At 48.7% G+C, this 6,061-nt stretch overlaps 1 protein-coding gene across 7 annotated transcripts in view; it reads right to left on the bottom strand.

The window, feature by feature from the left end:
• The window catches only part of PURA (purine rich element binding protein A), a 62,455-nt gene extending 56,666 nt beyond the window's left edge, over positions 1-5,789 (bottom strand). For 2 of the 7 annotated variants that reach the window (XR_003521936.2, XR_003521937.2), the window contains exon 1: positions 4,717-5,249. The gene's annotated coding sequence lies outside the window, so the exon portion shown is untranslated. Of the gene's footprint in view, positions 3,778-4,716; positions 5,250-5,653 lie in introns of those variants that run through there. The other 5 variants (XM_027604605.2, XM_027604601.2, XM_027604603.2 and 2 more) reach the window with 5 other exon arrangements.
• Positions 5,790-6,061: the final 272 nt, after the last annotated feature.

The following is a 6,061-nucleotide window of genomic DNA, read 5'->3' as shown; positions in this document are numbered from 1 at the left end:
TGGGGAAGGGGGGCACCCTGCTCAAGGCTTGAGCCCAACCTGGGTTGCCGGCCAGCTCTGCAGATGAACCAGGCCCTGCCGAGCCTTCGGCCCCCAACCCACTCTTATTCCCCTCTGGAAGGACCCAGAATGGAGGAGAAAACCAAGCAAGATTTAGGAAATTCACGAACTAAAAATGTCAGGAATTTCCTGGGAAACGCAGTTCCTTACGGGTTTCATTAACGCAGGTTCGCTCGCCCCTTTTACCCCACCTCCCAGAAACTCTTTAAGTGTCAAGGAGAGCCCCCACCTCTCAAAAAGTAAAACATTAAGTGATTAATGGTTTTTAGGTGACAGCTAGGTTGCCAACCACGAATTAACCAATGAATCTTCGGACAGTGACAGCTAAAGGGGGTGTCTGGTCTCCGAAAGGGGCTCGGAAATAAATGAATTCTATCTCCCTAGATCTAAGGCATAATCTGGGGCCTGTTTTCTTTCTCCTAGATACACAGCAAATGCTCATACTCCCTCCCTGCAGTCTGTAGTTCTAACAGTTGAGGGAAAGCTAAGGCCTATCTCCAGGGGAACCCCGGCCAATCCCCGTACATTCTCCTTAAGTACCTTCTGCAGGGGGCTCAGGGGATACAGACCTCACAGCCTTACTCCTGGCTTTCTCAAGCATGAATTGCTGCCTCCATCCTTAGAAGAGTGTCTGTCCCATCTGTGGGCTCCATTCCCACTGGATATCCCTCAACCCCCAAAGTAAGGAGTCTTGCCTCCCTCATTCAGCCCCAGAGACAGCTGAGTACATAGTTGCACAAGCTTCCTGGAAAAGAAAGGGGTAGATCAAGTAATGATCAAGAAACCCAGACCAGTCTAGTACATAAGCCTTGTCAATGCCTAAGCCCTGAAAGCCCCCGAATATATCCTTTCATCACCTAGGCAAACCTGCCTGCTAAGTATTCACAGCTTCCCTTTTCTCTTAGCAAGGGCCCCGTTCCACCCAGCATTAGTTCCTTTGGCTCTGGGTTGATGTTAGCTACTTCCCGCTAAAGAGCAAGAAACAGGGCAAAGCACGATGGCTACCAAAGAGCAAACTCGAGTAGTCCTGTGGGAACGAGCCCCAGAACCACTCACCTGTCCGGTGGTCCCTGAAATTGTTCCCTGAAGGAGAGGCCCATTCTGAGAGACAGAAATCCAGACTTTGGGCCCCATAAAAAACTTCTCCTTAGTTGGGGGGGGGGCATCCTCCAGTATCACGTGGTACCCTTTTAGTGCTGATTTTTCTGAACTCCCTCCCTTGTCCCCAAGTCTGCAGGGAAGGGGAGAGAAGAACTGTTGGCAAACTTCAAGACCGCGCAAAATTTCAAGTGAGAAAAAGCAGTGGCTCCTCCAGGCTCACACAGTAGCGATCAGGACCCTGGATAGACCCTGGCCCCAAACTGGGACGGAAAGGCTGAGTGGCAGGGTCTCCACACAGAGCAGGGCGGGGTATTACGTTCCGAGCTGTAAAATGAGGCTAAGATCTGTTTAAGTCTGATCTAGAAGAGTCGCTGCTCTTCTTCTGGGGTTTACCTTGTGCAGAACCAAGCCCTTGCCCCTTCAAGAGAGCTCACAGCAGCAAGAAGCCCAATGGGATTTCGAAGAAGGAGCATGCGCCTGCCGGTCCCTGTCATTCTTCCACACTAATGACTGCTTCCTCCAGGACAGAAAACTAGGGTTTAAAACTGCCCATCTTCTTGGACCAACTTTAGAGTCTAAATTCCTTGCCCTCTGTTCCAAACATTTAGATCCAGGGGTTCTGAAGCGGTTTGAGTTTGGGAACACCCTGATTTTCTGAAAAGGTGTCTGTCACCAGAAACTGAGTTCTTAGTTCCCCAGCGCAGAGGCAACTGACGAAGTTTCTAGACAAAACACAAATTAAATATCATTTGCATGCTTACACTGGGAATTTTAAGCCCAAATCAGCAAATGACTGAGACCTGAATCTCTCCACACATAAATATGCACTTACTTATGTTATACTATGTTATATATGTATAAAATTTCTGTCATTATATACCAGTTTCTCCCCTATTTTACAAATGTATCTAAAAGATAAACAAGGTTAGCAATGGCTTTTCCAAAATGATTCAATGATAAATTGGATATTTAGTATATTTTCACTACTCAAAAAGTTAATTTCAGGATAAGCCTGTTAACTGTGGGGCTTTGGTCAGACTAGGGAGGGCATGGTGGTGAAAGGCGGCTTTCCTTAGGCTACAGAACACAGCAGCCTTAAAAGGCAGTCTGGGAACAATGAATATTGGCTCAGAGGAAAGTCTTAAAAAGTTTAGAACCTTAAAAAGAATTTCAAAGTTAGATTTGCATCCTAACATTGAAACTCCATTAGAAAATCTGTAGATTTGAAAAGACTTCTAGCCATTTGCTAATTACCTAATATACTTAGTAAATGAAAAGTCAGTTCTAGTGTCTAGCTTTTTGAATTTGTTATTTTGAAACAAACAGTTGTAAAATTAAACTGATGATTTCAATACAATGTAGGAAAGGCAAAGGGGAAACGAAATATATTAATATGTCGCAAAATATAGGTGTTAATTAAAAATCGTCAAAAAATATTCCCTTTCTACTCAAAGTTTGCTTACTTTAAAAAATCTGATAAATATCTTTAGATTTCTTGTGCTCTTTTATTAATACTACACACACATTTTGAAGAGAACAGAGATTGCTTTATTTTTAATCCCACTATCTCTATGTCGTTAACAAACTCTTACCAACAAAAAATTGTTCACGAGTGAAACAAACATTAGGCAGAACAAGAAGGAAAAAAGCCTCAGTCTTCCTCAGCCTGAACTACGGGTGATTCTGAAATAATCTAATTCAGCTTTAGTCTTTAAAAGTAAAAATTAACACACACATTTATAAAATAAACTTGGAGGGAGGGGATCTACCTCTGGGTAATCAACCCTTTTGATTATGGAGTTCCCAACAGAAACAATATGCTGATTAATAGCACAGATTTCCAAAATAAAAGAGAAGCAAGAACATTAGAAATTGTGTTTTCAAGTGCTACTTAGGTTAAATGCATGTCTTAAACTAGACAATTATATATCTTCAATACCCAAATCATTAAAACTAACTGGAATAATGTACTGCAAGTGTTCAAAGTGGAGGAATTACCCATTTCTTCTCAGGGCCAACTACCAGGAAAATGAAGGGTAAAGTAAATGTTAACGTTTAACAACAACAAAGACAAATAGTAATAGTATTTCATCAATCATTTTTTTAAAAAGCAAATCGTCCTTCTATAGCTCACCTAATCTTTGAAATTATGCCTCTCCAATGCTATTTTAATGTTTAAAGATATGAATTAAACATTCAAAATCTGAAGAGAACAATCCATGTGATAGAATCCTCGCACTTCACAAAATGTTTTCATTTTAAGCATTTGCAAAAGAGTTAAATAAACGTAGCACACATTCTAAATTCGATCAAAGATTCCGAGAACCCGACATTTTATGTACCCAAAAGGCCCAAACAGAACCGATGCAAATGTCAATAGCTCACTCTGTTCCGGCTGATACTTAAAAGGTTTTACTAGTACCCAAAGGAATGAAATCAGCAACTCTCCACACTCTAGTCAACACTCCAATTTTCAAAGCCGCAATTCGCAAACGTCAGTTTGGGCTGGAAGCAGTGGGGGTCTTAAAGTAATAATAATAATAAAAAAAAATCCTTTTCTCCTCTGATAGTCTACCAAAAGATGTCAAACCAAATTCCGTCTAAAGCACTGGGACCTCCCTTCCAAGGACACGGGACACAAGCATAGGCACCGCTGCCAAAAAGCTCTCCAAAAGCACCTGGCCCGACAGAACGAATTAGAACCTTTAAGAGGGTCCCTCACAGACAGCGGAAATGAAGTGGCATTAATTCAGGGGTAGACAGCAACGAGCCAAAGAAACTTGCTCTATCCGGACTTGGGCCTTTCTCTACCCAAGTTCAGAATCAAGGCAGATATATTTGTGGGGGTCCCTTCTACAGACATCTCAGCCGCCTCCGAAACCCACTGTCGCTCAAAGGGAAGACCCTCCAGCTTCGCATCCGTTCCCTTTGCCCCCGAACAAAGGCAGAGAAGACTGTTGAGCTGACCTAGCTCCGTGGGGCAGCAAAAATGCCTTGTTCGGGCCACCCATCCTTGGGCCTGCCTTCATCTGCGATGTCAGCACCAATGTATTATTTTTTATTTTTACAACGCATCCTGGGCGGGTGTATGCATTGCGGGGGTGGGGGTTGAACAGACAAGAGGAGGGGTTGGTAGTGAAGCCTAGAACCCTCCTTCCTCTCCCCTCCTGCCAGGGTTGCTGTGCAGGGAGTGTCGGCCACATTTGGCGCACTGTCCCAGGCCCGGGGCTAAGGTGGCCAGGGGAAATGGGGCTTAGGAATTGCTAAGCAAACGGCACCACTGGTGGTCTACAAGCGTCGGCGGAGGTAGGATTATCTTTTTTTTTTTTTTATTAAGGGGCGTGTGATTTTTTCTTTTTTGGAGGTGGGAGTTCGTTCGTTCTTTCGTGCGCTACGGGGGTGGGGGGGATGTTGCTGCACTGCCAGAGTCCCCGGAGGGATGTCTACAATGGTACAGTAATTATTCCTGGGGCATAAGAGGGCAATTAGAGGGGACGGGGTGGGCGGCACCTCGAGTTGTGGCAGTGGCAGCAGGGAAGGTCGCGAGGGGCTTACCCGGGCGGGCGGGCGCTGTCCTGCCGCAGGTGAGGGAGGGCGCGGGCTGGAGGGAGGGAGGGCGCGCGCTAGGCAGGCGCTAGGCTGGCGCGAGGAAAGGGGGAGGGGAGGAGGGGGAGGAGGGCGCGCGCGCGCACACCTGTCCTGGACAGCGGCGCGAGCCGAGCGGCGCCTCACTCGGGCTCTGCCGGCTGAGGAGGAAGGAGGGCGGGCTGGCAGGCGGGGGCGGGACGCCGAGGGGAGGAGGAGGAGGCGGCTCGGATGGCTGGCTCGGCTCTCCCTCGTTCTCCCTCCCGCGGGCAAGTCCGACTCACACCCTGCTTCTCCCGCTCACTCACAGCCCCCTTGGCTCTCCCTCCTCCTCCTCCTTCCCCTGCGGGATCCGCTCGCCGCCGCCGCAGACGGCAAGTCGTGGCAGCCAGACGTCGGCGCGTAACCCGGCGCTCCGTGCGTGACTCCGAGCGACGTCAGCGCGCGCTCCGCGTTACCCACCATCTCTCCCCCATCCTCCCCCCGTGGCTCGCGCCCTCCGCCCTCGCGTTCCTCCGTTTCAGTTGCCGCGGCGGCGGGCACGGAGCGCGCTCCCTCCGCCCCCCTCTTGCGCGTGCGCGCGCCTTCTCCGCCGTTGGCGCGTCAACAGCCCACGGCCCAGGCCTTGAGGCGCGTCTGAGGAGGGGGCTGCCTGTGGCCTCTTTGCCCGCACTTCCTCCACTCACCGCCCGTGGCGCCCCTAGGAGGATTTACCCTCGTTGGGCTTTGAAGGCTGGAGCTAGGCTCAGGCGGGGCTAGAACCCCGTAGGGCCTGCATCAACTCCAACTTAGGGCCCTAAGCGTCGTTACCGGTGCAGCTACCACCCTGTCACCCTCTCCCCCCGCCCTCGTTCCGCCCGCAAGTCTCAGGAGGCAATAGGCCTTTCATCTCCCGGGAGGGTCTCACCTTGGCCTTCAGACGCCCGCGGAGAGGGCTTGAAGGGCAGAATTAGCATAAAGAAGAAAGGCGAGACCACGTTCAGGCTTTAGCCCCAGGAATCCTTGACAGGAAGCGTGGGGCTGCTGCCCAGCCTCCCACGCAGTGTAGGTGAAACTGGGCCTCTTTGAGGGACTGTGACTAAGGACAAAACCCTGATAAATATTATTTATGCGTCCTTGGTCTGAGAGGGAGAAAGTGTAAGAGACGAGTTAATTTTCATAAGTTGGTACGCAAGGGCGAAATGCAGAACTATAAAATGTTCTTTAAGAGTTTTCTTGAAATCTTAGCAAGTTTGACAAGATTTTTGGTGCACGGTAACTTTTTTCCTCACTTTGTATGCTGTCACATCTCCCTGTGACATTGCCTACGTGGAAG

This window comes from Zalophus californianus, chromosome 5 (assembly GCF_009762305.2).
Source record: "Zalophus californianus isolate mZalCal1 chromosome 5, mZalCal1.pri.v2, whole genome shotgun sequence".
In the NCBI taxonomy this organism is placed as follows: domain Eukaryota; kingdom Metazoa; phylum Chordata; class Mammalia; order Carnivora; family Otariidae; genus Zalophus; species Zalophus californianus.
The sequence above is the reverse complement of the archived record's forward strand: the minus strand, read 5'-3'. Positions and strand labels throughout refer to the sequence as shown.